General features: G+C 53.6%; 1 protein-coding gene across 2 annotated transcripts in view; it reads right to left on the bottom strand.

The window, feature by feature from the left end:
• AKT2 (AKT serine/threonine kinase 2) overlaps nt 1-15,860 on the bottom strand; it is a 52,342-nt gene extending 36,482 nt beyond the window's left edge. The window contains exons 1-3 of one of the 2 annotated variants that reach the window (XM_032612439.1): nt 15,685-15,860; nt 8,007-8,048; nt 7,722-7,805 (exon numbers count right to left, since the gene is read on the bottom strand). The gene's annotated coding sequence lies outside the window, so the exon portion shown is untranslated. The remainder of the gene's footprint in view (nt 1-7,721; nt 7,806-8,006; nt 8,049-15,684) is intronic. The other variant, XM_032612438.1, reaches the window with a different exon arrangement.
• Nucleotides 15,861-16,330: the final 470 nt, after the last annotated feature.

Raw genomic sequence — 16,330 nt, 5'->3', positions numbered from 1 at the left:
AAATTGAAACCACCCACCAGGATGGCTAAAATTTTAAAAACTGACAACTCCAAGCGTTGTCAAAAATGTAAAGGAATCGGTACTGCTGGGAGTATAAAATGGTTCAACCACTATGGAAAACTGTTTGGCAATAACAATTAAAACTCAATTAAAAACTACCCCATGAACCAGCAATTCCACAGCCCTCTAACAGAAATGAGTGCCTTTGTTTACCAAATGACATGTACTAGAATGTTCACAGCAGCAACATTCACAGTAACCTCAAAACTAGAAACAGACCAGGTATCCACCCACAGGAGAATGGATAAACAAAGTAAGGTAAATTCATGGAGCACAACGCCGCACAGGGACCGAACTACTGATACCTACAACAGGGATGAAGCGTAACAACTTTCCACGGAGTGAAAGAAGCCAGACGCCAAATGACACATCAAGTATGAGTCCATGGACAGCAAGTTCAGAACAGGCAACATGACACCGTTTGTTTCTCACTTGTAAAACTGTGCAGAAGATCAAGGAAGCAAATAACCAAAAGTCAGGAGGGTTGTTACATTTGGGAGTAACAGAGGAGGGAGGTTTCTGGGAGCTGACAATGTTCTATTGTGATTCCAGAGAATCACAGCTTTACAGTTATTTGTTATACTGTACTGTATAAAATACGTTGAACATATTTTTCTGTATTTTATGATGAAGTCACAATAAAAAACAACCTGGGTTTGGGAGCCCAGAAGATACAGGGGAGCTAAAATCGGGCCTCCTGGTTTCTGGGGCTCCCCCCAACCCCAAGGCCGGCTTGCCTGGATTTTTCACCTCAGGGCCAGTCACCAATGAATAAGGAAGAGGAATCTGGGGTTCGCAGGCTCTGGATTTCAGCCCCAGGCTTTGCTGCTTCTTGGCTGTACAGCTGCAAGCAACACCCTCACTGGCCTTAGTGCTCCCATCTGTACAATGATCTGGCCGGAGGAGGGACGTGCACCCCGGAGGGGCAAGCCTGCAGTGTTGGTGAGTATGTTTAACACAGAAGAAAGCTGAAAGGGAATGAAAATCACCATCCACAGTGGTCAGCTCTGAGCAGGGAAAGGAGAGGTAACTGGAGATGGGTCCCTAAGGGGCAAGGGCAAGGTCTGATGTTTTAAATATCTGCTAAGTACATGGATATCACTGACTCATTCTAGTGTATGTCTTAAACACTCTAGTAATTTTCTTTTTTTTTAATTTTAGGATTTTCATTCTGGATCTTAGTTCCCCGACCATGGATCGAACCTGTCCCCCCTGCATTGGAAGCACAGAGTCTTCACCACTAGACCGACAGGGAAGTCCCTAATTTTAGGACTTTTTATTTCTGTCTGCCTCGGAGGTCTTATTTCTCAATGGTTTCCAAACTGTAGCTCTCTCAGAAGCTCCATCTCACCTTGCTGGAGTCACGTCCATTAGAGGTGATTTACAGGATGACACAGGGCCACGGGGAGACAGGCCCTCAGATGACTGCCTCGTCCTAGCTGGCAGCCTTGGGAAGGGACTGGGTCCTGGAAAGGGTCCTTCCAAACCTCTTTTCTCATCTGTAAAATTAAAGTCACAGTGGCTCCTGCTACTAGAGGGACCGTGTGGCCTAGATGAGCGGCTCTAGTGCTCCTGTCCTCGCCCCTCCTACAATCTGGGACCCTGTGACCACCTGAGTCAGAGGAAACCCTCTCCTCTGCTCAACCCCTCCCAAGCCCCCATCTCACCCAGAGTAAAAGAAGCCAAAGTCCTTTCAGGAGCCCAGGACCCTATTCTGCATCATCCCCCGCTTCACCTCTCTGAACCCTCCATGGCACCGGTGCCTCCAACACACCTGGACCCCCCTACCTTGGGGCCCTTGCACATGCTGCCCCCTCAGTCAGAAGTGTCTTCTCCAAGTATCCGTGGGGCCCTGCCCCACTTTCTTCAGCCTCAGCTCACATGTCTCTTTCTTCGTGAAGCCTCCATACCCTCCGTGGTCAAGAGGACCTCCCGTTATCCTTTATGAAAGTAAAGTGCTCATCATCACCGCCTCGACTGTACATATTTACTTGTTTACAAGCTTACTGTCGACCTCTCTCCACTGTGATGTCAGCATGGTAAGGGCAGGGGCTCTGGCCTGCTCGAGCACTGCAGAACCCGATCCTCACGTTCAGATCCTCAGAACCTTGCACAGTGCTAGGTCCACAGTGGGCACTTAATAACTATCTGTGGGATGAACATGGGTAAGAGTGAAGCTCTGTGCCCAGAACACGTTCAAAGTAAGTTAAATTCCTTTCCTTGCCCCTTATCAAGTCCTTTTTCTCTCGGCCCCTCTCCCTGACCTGCTTTCCATGCCAGACAGCACAGATGGGATAAGGAGGCAGGAGGGGGAGGCAGAGGCTCTGCATCTCCTGCAGCTGCAGACAATGGGGTGGGGCTCCGTCCTGACACCCTGACCCCCCAGGAGCCTCTGTCACCTGCTCTGTAATCTGCGCCGCATCTACAAGTCCCAGGAGGACTTGCTCAGGAGAGAAATTCAAAGACAATACGAACCTGTGGTTCGACAGGCAGTGTCTGCCGGTGGGAATGTGGGAGGAAAGGCGCACAGGGCAAGCGAAACGACTCCCTCATTCACCACCCGCAGCTCTGTGAACTGGACCCGTGTTTTGTGCGGGCACTTTAGCAAAACCGATAAAGTGGAAAATGCACATGTCCTTGGAGCAATTTCTCTTGCAGAAAACACTTACGCAGGTGCACACAGGTTCTCAGGCAGGGTTACTCAACCTCCGTACTAGTGACATTTAGATAATTCTGGTCATGGGGCTGTTCTGCCAACTGTAAGAGGTTTTAGCAGCATTCCTGGTCTCTACTTGCTAAAACCAACAGCTCAACCTCCCTCGGAGTTCTGACCATCAAAATTGTCTTCCGCCATGACCAAATGTCCCTTGGGGGCAAAGCCATCCCCTTGGTGAGAATTGCTGTTCTGAGAATACTGTTGCTGGAATAGTGAAACCCAGGAAGCAACCTAAATGCCCACAACACGGGTCTGGTATCGTCACAACGGTTAATATGATGCCGGTACGAAAGAGCCAATGCCTACGCAGCACCTGGCACACACCAGGCACACCTAAGTGCTTTGTACATGAGAATTCAACTCTCGCAGAAACCCTATGCGGCAGGCACTCTTTAGCTGAGGGTTTTTTTTTTTTTCCATCTCCTTCTATAATTATATTTAAACTTTTTCTTTTTCTTTTTCATTTTTTTGGCTGCGCCACACGGATTGCAGGATCTTGGTTCCCCAACCAGGGATTGAACCAAGGCCTCAGGCAGTGAAAGCAGAGTCCTAACCACTGGACTGCCAGGGAATTCCCAAGGCACTCTTATTATCATCTCCATTTTTATGAAGATACTAAGTCACAGGGGTGAAATAACTTGCCCCATCACCTGATCAGGAAGTATGGAGCTGGGCTGGGACCACATGGGCCCAAGTGGCCTGTGGAGTTAAGGCACACCTGGATTCACGTCCCTGCCCGTCAACTTTATAGCCTCCCCAAGTCTCAGTTTTCTCTGCAATGCAATGGGGATGACAGCAGTGCCTCCATCACAGGCTCATGTGTGGGAAGAGCCCAGCAAAGCACCCAAGCCTCGGTGAAGGTCCACCCACCAGAGAGAACGTGATGCAGGCGTGCCATGCACAAGAACCAGCCTCAACATGACATGCTGACACTGCCTGTCAGCGTTCAGTGTGCTCACGGCACAAGACAACATCGACCTGATCCCGTTCTGAAGCACAAACGTGTATGCACCACATCACCTCAATTCTGATACGCTTATTTTTTCACAGGCTGACAACACTGAGACTGACGTGCATCTCATCTGCAGCATCCTTTTCAGCAAAGTGGTCATGTGACCAACAGCGGATCTCCCAGGGAACGGCGTCTTCCACGAGAGGGCACGAGGTATATGTTAAATGTCACGTGCAGAGAGGGAACTGCGCCAAAGGGCCAACAGAGGCAGAATAACGGGAGCAGGGGTGAAGGTGACCTCGGGAACCAAATGCATTTCAACCTCAGCTCCGCCACTTGCTGTGTGACGTTGGGCAAATCACTTCCCCTTTCTCCACCACGGTTTCCTCAGCCGAAGGTTAGAGATAACAATGGAGCAAAGGTCCAAGTCTGCTGTGAGGATTAAATGAATTTATCCACATAAAGGCCTTCAAACAGAGCCCAATACGATGACTGCTCAACACCTATCAGGTGTTAGCATTTCCCCAGCAGGTGGAGACATGGGGACCATGACACGCTTCTGTAATGTGAATTTTTACCTATCCTGCCTCTTTGGTAAGAAGGCAGTATTGAAGACACTTTTTCTCCTCCTGAGCACTACATGCTCCCCACAACTGCCCCATCTGTCTACTTGGAGCAGGTAAGACTGGAGGCAGGCTGAAGACGTGGGTGGGCTGCAAACAATACTGGGACAAGAATAAGCACCAGAACAGACTTCCTTCTCCTCCCTGCCACCAGCCCCACACTGCCCTGCTCTGCCCGCCTTTCAGCACCCAAGAAATCATGTCAAATGTTTGAGTCTGCCTGGCCACAGACCCGTAACACTCGAGAGCACCATGTCGCAGTCAGAGGGACCCTCCAAAAACAGCTCTGCTCTGGGATCACGTCACAGGCCCTTATGGAGGCCACAAAGGCCCACTTGAGGTGGCCCCTGCCTGTTCTCCAGCCTCATTGGTAAGCATGCTCTCCCTGCCCCTCCACTGTCCCCTTAACTCTTTGCTCGCTCTCTCTCCCTCACCCCAGGGCCTTTGCACATGCTAGTCGCCCACCCATCTTCACCTGCCAAATCCCTGCTTCCTCAGGGAAACCTGCCCTGACTGCCCCCTGCCTCACGAGTCACAGACCTTCAGAGCTTGGCTTTCCTGTCCCCTCACAGCACTTACCACCTCTACCGTGCTCAGTCACTCGTATAATTAATTATCCGGGTAATGGCACCTCCCACACCAGACTCAGAGCTCCACGAGGCAGAGACAGGGCCTGTCCTGGTCTGCACTGTGTCCCCAGCCCCACCCAGCCAGGGCCAGGCCCAGAGCTTTCATCAATTCAGGGTGGGGGTGGCAAACAGAACCACAGCTTCTGAGCTCAGAGTTCTGCCAAGTGGAGGGGAAACAAAAAAACCTGCATTCACTCATTCCACAAATATGGCACCCATGCTGTGTCAGCGCTGCTCTGGTCACCAGAGAGTCAGCAGTGACCAAAACAGAACTCCCTGTCCTGGAAGAATTTATGGGGTGGGGGGCGGTTGGACAGGCATTAAAACAAATAATTTAAATAAACAGATAAGTTATACAGTACACCAGAATGACAAATGTTATGGAGAAAAGAAGTATATAGAGGACTAGGTGTGTGCGAAGCGGGCAAGGGTTTCCAATTTTATAAACGGTGGTCAGAGCAGGGCTCACTGAGACAGTGAAATCTGAGCACAAACCTGAAAGAGATGAGGCAGCCACTTGGAGACCTGGGGGAGAATGGTCCAGGCCAAGAAAGAACAGCGCCAAGGTGTGGCCTGCATGAGACACAGGAGGTGGCGGAGGGGAGCGAGGCATGTGTGGCTACAGAGGAAGCCAGGGACCTGGCTGGGCAGGGCCTGGGAGGCCACTATAAGGGCTGTGGCTAGGATTCCCTGGAGGTCCAGTGGTTAGAACTCGGCACTCTCACTGCCAGGGCCCGGGTCCCTGGTCGGGGAACTAAGATCCTGCAAGCCTCGCGGTGCGGCCAAAACAAAAAACAAAAACAAAAACAAAAAACCAACAAAGGGCTGTGGCTATTTCTTGGAGAGAGATGGCAAGTGTCAGCTTGAAGAGGGTGCAATGTATGGAATCCCCTGGTCCCAGTGAGGCAGGAGCTGTATCCCAGCCTTCTCCTCCAGGAATTGTGCCCAGAAGAAGCCCTATGCACTGGCCTGACACTCCCACCACCTGGCTCACTTGGGGACCACAAGGACCCATACTTCACAGATGGGGAAAACTGAAGACAGGAAGGCTGGACAGCTAGGACACAGCTGAGGAGACCGAATCACGGCGTCCCAGCCTGAGCCTCTTCCACCTCCCTCTACCCTCACTCTCAAGAAACCGAGCCCCTCCCACACCCCAGCCAGCCCTCTCTTACCATCCTCGATGCCCTGCAGAAGAACAGGGCAACCCTGCCACACACACACACACACACACACACACACACACACACACACTCACTCACACGGCCCCTCCCGTCTGGCTGAGGGGTTCTTCCCTCACAGGAGCGGCTCCGCACCGCCATCCTCTGCCTGCCTCCCCAGCCGAGCCCTGAGGCAGGGCCTGGTGGTGTGAGTCCCCACGTCATCCCTAGGGCACCTTGGAACAAACAGGCAGGATCCTCACCAGGGCTAATATTTACTGGGCGCTCACAACGTGCCAGGCCTGGATTCATATTAATAATCCTCACAGCCACCTTGTGAGGTAGATATTATTACTATCCCCATTCTTTGGAAGAGGAAACAGAGACCTAGAGAGAATAAATTGTGTGCCCAAGACCATAACAGCAGGTGAGTGCAGGACATGGCTGCTCTAGACAACAGAATTTTCTGTAATGATGGAAATGTGGCTACTGGGGCTAGTCCAACTAAAGAGCTAAATTTTCACTTTAATTTTAATTACTTAAAATTTAAATAGCCACACAGGGTTAGTGGCTAGCATATTGGAGGTATAGCTCTATGGACCCTCTCTCAATGAGGCACCAGGAGCCGAAGGCAGGGGCGGGGTGAGGGCGAGCCAAGTACTGTGGATGCTCACAGGCCCAGGGCTGGATCGTCCCCTGCAGGAGACGCTCCCATGCTACACCATCACTCCTGAGCCACGACCCTGACCTGCTCACCCCAGGGAGCTGGAACAGGGCTCCGAGGCCCAAACCCATACCTGGAGTCCTGCTGGACTCCAATCCCGACTTCCACTTCCAGGCTGCAAGGGACGCTTCTCTGAACGTCAGCATCCTCGGTCTGTAAAATCTGATCTTAATACCAACCAGACCAAGCATTTATTATGTTATTTCAAAAGATGACTTTTTTGACAACCCAGGGTCGTCGTGGGGACCCAATGAAACGTGCTTCCAGCACAGTTGGGGGTGAGGCCGGCGCTTTGGAAGACAGGAAGCAATTACACAAAGGTGAATTCCAAAGTCAAGGGCCAGCCTGAGCCTCAGTTAGCCAGAGCTATGGAAGTGGCAGCTATGTTAATACTGTCAGTAGCTGGTTAAAAGGAATCAGCCAGATGATTCATGACATGCCCATATTAACTTTTTAAAAAATATCATATAAATGAAAACACACAGCTAGAAAGAAAGCAGGTAACTCGCAGACACCACCCCAAAACACATGCTCAACACCCTCACCGGCCACCCCCCACCTAGGTCTCTGGACACCAGTTTGAGAAGCACGGCCCTAGGGGACCCCAGACCTGCCCGAACAACCTGGGTTCCGCCACCCTCCGCTCCCTCCCTCTCCCCCAGCTCCACCACAGTGGCCTACTCTCAGTATCACCACCACATCAAGGTACCTCCCACCTCAGGGCCTTTACCCAGACTCTACCCTGCCTGGCCCATTCCTGAATGCCTCACCTCAGGAGACTTCCCCAACGCCCCCCGCCCCATGGCCAGCTTAGATCTCTGTTCCCTTCCTCAGAGCACCAGTAAGGCAAACATTACCTCTCCGCAGCTTCCTCTAGACTAGGTGTTGCTCCCTGGTGTCCAGAACTATACATGGCACAAAGTAGGTACTCAGTAAATTATCTGGTGAGAGAATGGAATATACAAATGACCAGAAACAGCCAAAGCTGGCTCCAGAGGCCATTCAGGAATCAGTGCCTTCCACCCTCATCCCTTCCCCCTGGCCTCTGGGGAAGGATGGAGCTGGCCAAGGTCAGGGCCCCACGGGCATGAGAGGCAGCCGCAACCCCTCTCCCAAACAGGCATCAAGTGGATCTAACTCACTCATTTCCAGGACAACTGAGGCTTTCCTTGTGCCAGCTCTGTCTAGAAGAAGAGAAAGCAAAAAAGAACAGAAATAACAATCCCAGAAACAGTGGCCATGGCATTGGTCAGAGGCAGAAGAGCCAGTCTTAAAAAGGCAGACTTGACCCCAGATAGAGCTGGGTTCAAATTTCATGTCTGTCACCTATTAAAACTTTAACTTTGGGTAAATCCAATGAACTCCCGGGCCTTCATCTGGGGAGAAGAGCTGCACCGAGCTCCCAGGTCGTGGTGGGAAGCAGGCATGTACAGCCCTGGAGCAGTGCCTGGCACAGAGAGCCCACCGTGCCAGCTCTCAGCAAAACACGGGCATTCTATGTAGCGCTCTGCACCTCAATTTCCTCTCCACAAAATGGGGTGACTGCTGCCCACCTCACGGTCTGCCACGTGTCCGAAAGAGCATGCACGGAGTGCTCACAGCGTCTGGCCGAGCCCCTGCTCAGCGACGGGCGTGATGAATATTCCTGTCCGGTGCCCTCTCCAGTGGGAACCTCAGCTAAGTGGCCTGCCACTGCTTCCCTGCCAACCAATAAGCCCGAGCTGGCTACATCCAGAGCCCCTTCTCTGCTCTCAGGTGCCCAGCCTGACAACCTGCGGCAACAGCAGCTCAGATGCACTGAGCACCTTCTTTGGAGGCCCCGTGCCACGTACTTTCTGACACGTTAGCTCCCTGAATCCTCCCTACAGCCCCTGTCGGCAGGGATGTGCCGTCAGCTGAGCAAAATGCATCTCCAAGGGATGAAATCAGGCCTCCACCGCTGCATGGCAACCAAGACAGGAGCCAGGAGCAGGGTTCACGCTCAGGTTGGCTGTTCCCAGCCCGGACCACTACACAGATGATGAACACCTTGAAACCAGGCTGCAAAGGCCTGGGGAGGGGGGCAAAGGAGCGGCAGCCACCCCAGCCCGTTTGGAAAGGGCCCACAAGGTGGCAAACCAAGGCAGCCTTGGATTTCTGGCCTCACCCTTAGAAACAACATCTGCGGAAGAGCTTCCTGGGCAGGACAGCTGGGCCTGAGGAACTTCCTGCAGGAACCTCCGACATGTAGTCTCTCCTCGGCCAGCCCTGGCTTGCTGCCCCCTGTTCCCGCACCCAGGACAGCCGGGACCTGACGTGGGTGCCGAGTTGGCAGCAGGTCCTGCCCCCGAGGGGCCAGGCTCAGCTCCCACTCCACCACCCCTCCCACCCCTGCTCCCTCCCTCCCTCCCTCCTTCCCTCCTGGTCTGCTCCCAGGGCTGTCTCCCCAAGCTGGGCCTCCTGCTGCTTGGCTGGCTGTCCAGAAGAGCCTGCCACGGAACCACCCCACCGTGCAGCCCAGAGGCCTGGTGCTTGAGAGCCTTCCACTGAGAGCTCTTGGGAAGTTGAAGAGGGGCCCAGGGAGGGGTGTCCCTGGGTCCCCCAGCGGCTTGGAGATCAACTGAGAAAAATACTCCTTTCCATCCCCCCCATCCCAAGGGATTTCTAGAGGCCCAAGGATGCATCCTCTGAGGGGCTCTGCTCCTTCCAGGAAGACACTCCAGACTGAGCCTGGGAAAATCAACAGCCAGGCTCCTGCTTACTGCGCTAAGCCTTAAGTTCCAGGCTCAGGTGTGGGATTAGAAGTCCATGGTTACCAAGCACCTTCCTGGGCTGGGGGGACTCTGGAGCCACTCTGCCCAAATACAAAGCCTGTCAGTGTTGGGGGACCCTGCACAGATTACCGAGGATCTCCAGGCCTCATTTCTTACCCCTGGGAGGTGGGAACCACAGCTGATTCCTCCTCGGTCTGAGGGGTTTTCACTCAAGTCTCCCATGGCTCTTCACTGCACACCAGTCCTACCTACAGGCCACCTCCCCAGGGAGGCCCTCCCTGATCATTCCAGCTAAAACATAACGTCCCCACTCTCTCTTTCCCCTGACCCTCATTCATTTTGCCTTTGAAAAGTTCATCACAACCTGATGTCCTATTATTCGTTTGTTTGCTGGGTACTTGCCTCCAGTAGAAGGCAGGCCCATAAGGCCCATTCTTCCAAGTTTTAGAGCAGCGCCAGGAACGTTGCAGGCCCTCAGGCCATAAGCTGAGTGGAAGGCAGAATCAGCAGGTACAGTTTTTAGCAGGTATTACTGTTGTTCTGTGCTGTTATCTGATATTAGCTGCTTGGTTGGGGAAGGGTGGGCAGAAAATCAGCCCCCTGAGCCTCCGCCATCTGTCCCTAAAGGGAAAAGCCATGGGCCCTGGGAAACACGGTGTGAAAACCACAGAGGAGGGAGGCAACCAACAAGGCCTTCGCTCTTTCTACGGCAGAGATTCTACTCAAGGGGGAAGTGGGAGGCATGTGAAACTCCCTGACCGGCTCTAAAATCTACCCCCACGCCAGGCAGAAGCCTGAGAACCTCTCATATGGTAAAAGGCATCTTCTAAAACCCTAAATCTGACCAAGCTGCTCTTCAAGATAGTCTACAAGGCTCTGAGTGACCCTGCCTGCCCTCAGCTGCACCTCACCTCACCCTGCAGGGCCACACGGGCCTCTGCGCAGCCTGTCCCTGCACCTCACTGAGCTCAGTCCTCCCTGCAATTTTTGCACTGTGGTTCCCCCCACACCCCAAGGCTGTTCCTTCTCCTCAGGTCACCTTGTCAATCTGAGATCAGCTCAGAGGCCTTGCTGACAGCCCATCGCACCTGATTTTAATTGCCAAGCACCTCCCTTTAACCTGCCCCTTGTTTATTCAGCAGGTTTAGGGTTTGCCTCCCTCAGCTCCACGGGGGGAGGGCCTTTGTTGAGTGCCCCGCTGTATCCCCAGCACCTGAAGCAATGCCAGACACAGAACAGGTGTTCAATAAATGGTGGCGGATGAATGAAAACCTTTCCTCAGCTCTGCAATGCCTTCGGGATCAAAGCCACACTTCCTGCCCAGGCCCACGAGGCTGTGAGAGGCCTGGCCCCTGACTCCCATAAGCACTGCTGCTACCCTCCCTGTTGGAGACCACCCTTCTGCCTCTCAGCCTTCAAAAGGACTGTTCTCACCCAGGTCAAGGCCGTTACCACCACTCCTGGGAGCTATGGTGGAGAGTCAATAAAAGCTCAAGTAGGAAAAGGGTTTAGCAGAGTATAACATCTGGAAAGGAGCTAGAATTTCGACCCCGAGGAGGGGCTCCGGGCAGCAACTGTGTAGGAGATGGCGGGGACCTGGGGGCTGCATTTGCCCCACCCCTCAAGCCTCGAGAACCTCCTGTTTCCTCACCTGGAAAATGGAGATGCTAATTTCAGCCCTGCCCTCCTCCCAGTGTTACCTGACCAGGCTCTGTAACCTGGGAAGGGCCTTCAAAATCCTAGCAGAAGTCATAAGAATTACAATTGTTAAGCTATCCTGAGGGCTCACCATGTGCCAAGCACTCTTCTTAAACAGTGATAACAGGAAACGTTTACTGCAGGCTTACTGTTACACCTGCACAGTTATAAGTGCTCTCCAGAAATTAACCCGTTTAACCTTCATGACAACCTATCAGGAGGGAATTATCATCATCCCATGACACAAATGATGAAATGAGCTCAGAAGAATTGAGAACATGCTCAGAGTCGCACAGGCAGCAAGTGGTAGGGCTGGATTTGAAGCACTGAAGCACTTCAGTACAGCTCTTTACAGAGTTTAGAAACCAGGACAGCAGATTCCCGGATCCTGGCTGGGCCAGGCTGGGGGACTGGATTCCAGGATGATGCCTGAGAGGACTGAGGGTGGGGGGGGGTGGGGAAGGATCGAGGCCCTCAGACTGCCACCGGAGCATTTATACAGTGCCAGGCACCATTCTAGGAGCTCCTCTTGGATTCATTCATTTAATCCTCATGAAAGCCTGAGGGGGATGTCATTCTGAGCCCATTGCACGGAGGTGAACACTGTGGCCCAAGGTCACACAACTAGAACATGAAAGCACCAGAACTTGCACACATGCCCACTACACCATCCTTGTGCAGGGACCTCAAACACGGGTCCCCTAGTAGCTGTGTCACCCCCTACATGTCTCTCCTGCTGTTTCCTCCCGGCTCCCAGCAGACATTCTGCCCCAGGTTAAAAGATGCCCTGGCTCAACCCTGAGGAGGGACCAAGTTTTATCAGCAAGCCCAGAAACTGCTAGACTGGCTGCCGGCAGAGGTGCTCATGGCAGCCCTAGGCTCCAAGGGTGAGGGGAAGGAAAGGCCCGCAGTTGGCAGGGTCTAGGGCAGGAGCTTTGAGGTGACAGAGACCCTCTCCAGCTTTGGGACCATGAGCAAAGAATTCATTCAAACCCCAGTCTGGCCCCCAAGCGTCTGACAGACCTAGAACAAAGCAATTCCTCCTCTGAGCCCCAATTTCTGACTCTGAAAAATGGACAGAAACACCATATCCACCCCTGGATTCAACTAAACCACTGTTCCAGTTACATGTTGACAAGCGGTTTACTGTGATGCTAAACCAGGCCAGGAGTTCACGTCCCAGCTCTACCACTTCCACCTTTGAGATGTCGGGCAAATCATTTCACTTCATAGCAAGTGTCTTGGTTTCCTCATCTGTAAAATGGGTATCACACTGCTACCTAGCTCACAGGACTCTATAAAACAGACATAACCATATCTACCCCATGGGTGTGTTTTGAGATTTAAATGAGGTCATGGGGTACTTCCCTGGTGGTGCAGTGGTTAAGAATCCGCCTGCCGGGCTTCCTTGGTGGCGCAGTGGTTGAGAGTCCGCCTGCCAATGCAGGGGACTCGGGTTCGTGCCCCAGTCCGGGAGGATCCCACATGCCGCGGAGCGGCTGGGCCCGTGAGCCATGGCCGCTGGGCCTGCGCGTCTGGAGCCTGTGCTCCGCAACGGGAGAGGCCACAACAGTGAGAGGCCCGCGTACCGCAAAAAAAAAAAAAGAATCCGCCTGCCAATGCAGGGGACACGGGTTCGAGCCCTGGCCCAGGAAGATCCCACATGCCTTGTAGCAACTAATCCCATGCGCCACAACTACTGAGCCTGCGTTCTAGAGCCTGCGAGCCACAACTATTGAGCCTGCGTGCCACAACTACCAAAGCCTGCACACCTAGAGCCCATGCTCCTCAACAAGAGAAGCCACCGCAATGAGAAGCCCACGCGCCACAACGAAGAGTAGCCCCCGCTCGTCACAACTAGAGAAAAGCCCACGTGTAGAAACGAAGACCCAACGCAACCAAAAATAAATAAATAAATAAAAATAAAAGATAAATGAGGTAATGTGTGTAAAAGGCCTGTCACATGCCTGACATAGGGTGAACGTTCAATAAAATTCAGTAGGGTCTCCCTGGTGGCGCAGTGGTTGAGAATCTGCCTGCCAATGCAGGGGACACGGGTTCGAGCCCTGGTCCGGGAGGATCCCACATGCTGTGGAGCAACTAGGCCCGTGAGCCACCACTACTGAGCCTGCGCGTCTGGAGCCTGTGCTCCGCAACAAGAGAGGCCGCGATAGTGAGAGGCCTGCGCACCGCGATGAAGAGTGGCCCCCGCTTGCCGCAACTGAAGAAAGCCCTCGCACAGAAACGAAGACCCAACACAGCCAAAAATAAATATTAAAAAATAAATAAATAAAAGTGTTGTTTCTAAAAAAATTTTTAAATAAATTAAAATAATAATAATAAAATTCAGTAGCCCTGGAAATGATTTCCCATTCTGTGCCTCAGTTTCCCCTTCTAAAGCGGAGATCATGACAACAGTACACAAAGCTCTAGGCTGTGGGCATTCTGCAAGTTAATCCACGTAAAGCATTCTGAACAGTGTATGGCACACAGAATGCACTCAATAAATATCAGCCATTGGTCTCAAGATTATTGTTTTTACTACTGCTGTTAATCCCATCAGGCAAACCCTCTAAAAGCTGGCAGACCAGAGAAAGAAACCCCTGGCGCAGAGAAATTCTACAGAGCCACCGTGGCCTCACAGAGACTTAGGGACCTTTCTCTCCAGCAACCACAACCCATGGAAGCCAGTTAGCTAGGAAGCTGATGATGTGGACCAGAGCGACTGTCTGCCCCCTTTGACCACATCACCAGCCCACATTAGCTGGGTCAATCAGGGATTATGGCCAGCCCTCTGGGAACTCCAGACCCAGGACAAAGGTTACCGAGCAAGCCAAGGTCACAGGCTGGCCTGAGGAGCCAAGCTCCCACCCAGCAACCACAGTGAGAAACCAGATTCGTGGGGGATTTGGCCGCCCCAAGTCCTTCGCCTCCCTGGGTCAGTGTGGGGCAGGGGCACCGCCACCAAGTCCCCTTGGCCTATGCAGAGAGGAACAGCTGGGGAAACAGCACTCAGCCTCATTGCCACCTAATGGTGAAGCCAACTGTTATCGCCTGGTGGGGAGCGTAAACATGATGAGCGGCTGTACCAAGGAGACACAAACATGTGTCTGGCCTCATGGCCAGGATGGAGGGGCCTGGGGTGGTGCCTGGCCCCTTGGCACCCACCACCAACCACTCTCAGGCCAGAGCTCCGGATGCTTCTCTGACAGAGGAAGAGTAAACAAGGTTCAAGGGCAGACCATGGAAGACCTAATTACGCCCAGGCCTCTTGCTGAGCCCAAGTGCCTTCCAAATGAGAGGAAAGGGGTGCTCAGAATTCTAAGGATAAAGATGTCCCAGCCACCCTCCCCTCGGGGAGAAGTGTCCCTCAAAGCACTCCTTCCTCCCAAGTCTTAAGCAGATCCAGGGACACAGATCCTCAAATCCAAGCTCCATACCCCCTCCCCTCCCTAATATGGAGCCGAAAGCTCAGAAAACAAGCGGCTTCTAAGACGTCTCCCCCAACGCCCCAGCCAAAACCACTGGAAGAATTTGCCACAGAGGTGTCCCAACACAACTTAAAATAAGGTTTAATAACATGAAAAGGTTCTAGGGTAGACAGCAGTCCCATTGACCATCCACTTCCCCTCAAAGTCAATAAGAAGTTCAATAAAGGGTGATTCCCCCTCCAGCTCAGCGTAAACCCCCCAAGCTCCACCCACCAAACACAGGAGGCAGAACCCCCTCCTCATCGCTCGGCATTACAGCGCTCCCAAAGTAACTCCCCTGAACACCCACTCGGGCCCGTCCCCCCGCCGTCCCTCAAAATTATAAACATCACAGCCCTCCTCCTTTGATATACCGCGGCTCTACGTTCTAAGGATGGCTCCCCCCAGGACCTCAGTGGTACAACCCAGAGGGCGCTACCCGGGCCACACTAGATACAGCTCTCTGCCCAGAAGACCCTACCTCTCTAAGCACACCCTAGGAACTATTTCCACAGCCCCCTACACTTGGTAAGACGCGCCCCCTCAAAGGCTTAGCCTTCACACACCAGGCGGGCTCTCCCCTCCCAGCCCACTGGCTCAACCCCCAGCTCAGCACGCAGGGGTCTACGCCTCCAGCCCTTCAGTGGTTCGGTCCCCACACTTTGATATGCGCCCCCTGCAGCTTCAGTGGTACTGCCCGCCGCCCCCGCCCCCTCGGGGCTAGTCCAACCGCCCCCGCGCAGCCTCCCCAACTCAGTCCCGGAAGGGGGGGGGGGCTCAAGGACTACGGTCTCCGCCCAGTGGGCACCGGTGGTACGGCCCAGCGCGGCTTTGCTGGGGGTCTGGACGCGACCATCGCGGGGGGGGGGGCGCTTGGGGACACGCGCTGGCGCACTCACCTGTCACCGGCGGCCGCCCAGCCTCTCTGGCGGGGTTCTACTCCTGCCCATCGCCACGCTACGCTTGATCCCGCTCCTTGTGTTTCTGGCGGCGGCGGCGGCGGCGGCGGCAGCACCAGCAGCAACGCCTTAGCGGAGCCAGGCCCAACGGCTCGCGCGGCGCGGCCCCCCCGCCCCCTCCCCCCAGCCCCCGCTTACCGCCCCCTCCCACCCTCTGGACGGAAATACCGCCTTCTCCCGCCACAAACAGGAACTGACGTGAGAGAGGGAGAAAGGAACTCGAAGAGAGCTAGAGCGCAAGCGCAAGGAAGGGGCGGTGGCCGACTCAGAGAAGGACGCCTGCGTACATTAGGCAAGCTTGAACCGGTGTGGGAAAGGGATGTGCCTCGCGCAGGCGCCGGACGGGAAAAAAAAAAAAAAAAAAAGAAGATTGCGCAGGCTCAGTAAGACTCTGACGCCCGCTCTCCCTGGAGGTTTGCCGCGATGATATTTCCCGGCAGCCCCTGGTCCTTATTTACATACGCTTTGATCTAGTTTTACTCCGCTCTCGCCTTTAGTTCAGGTTCCGAGGCTCTTAAAGAGCCTTGGAGCGGGCGTTAGGAAGGGTTTCCTTTTCAGTATTTCCTCTCATGGTTGAGCACAGGCA

This window comes from Phocoena sinus, chromosome 19, assembly GCF_008692025.1.
Source record: "Phocoena sinus isolate mPhoSin1 chromosome 19, mPhoSin1.pri, whole genome shotgun sequence".
NCBI lineage: Eukaryota > Metazoa > Chordata > Mammalia > Artiodactyla > Phocoenidae > Phocoena > Phocoena sinus.
This window is presented reverse-complemented; position numbering and strand designations above follow the sequence as displayed.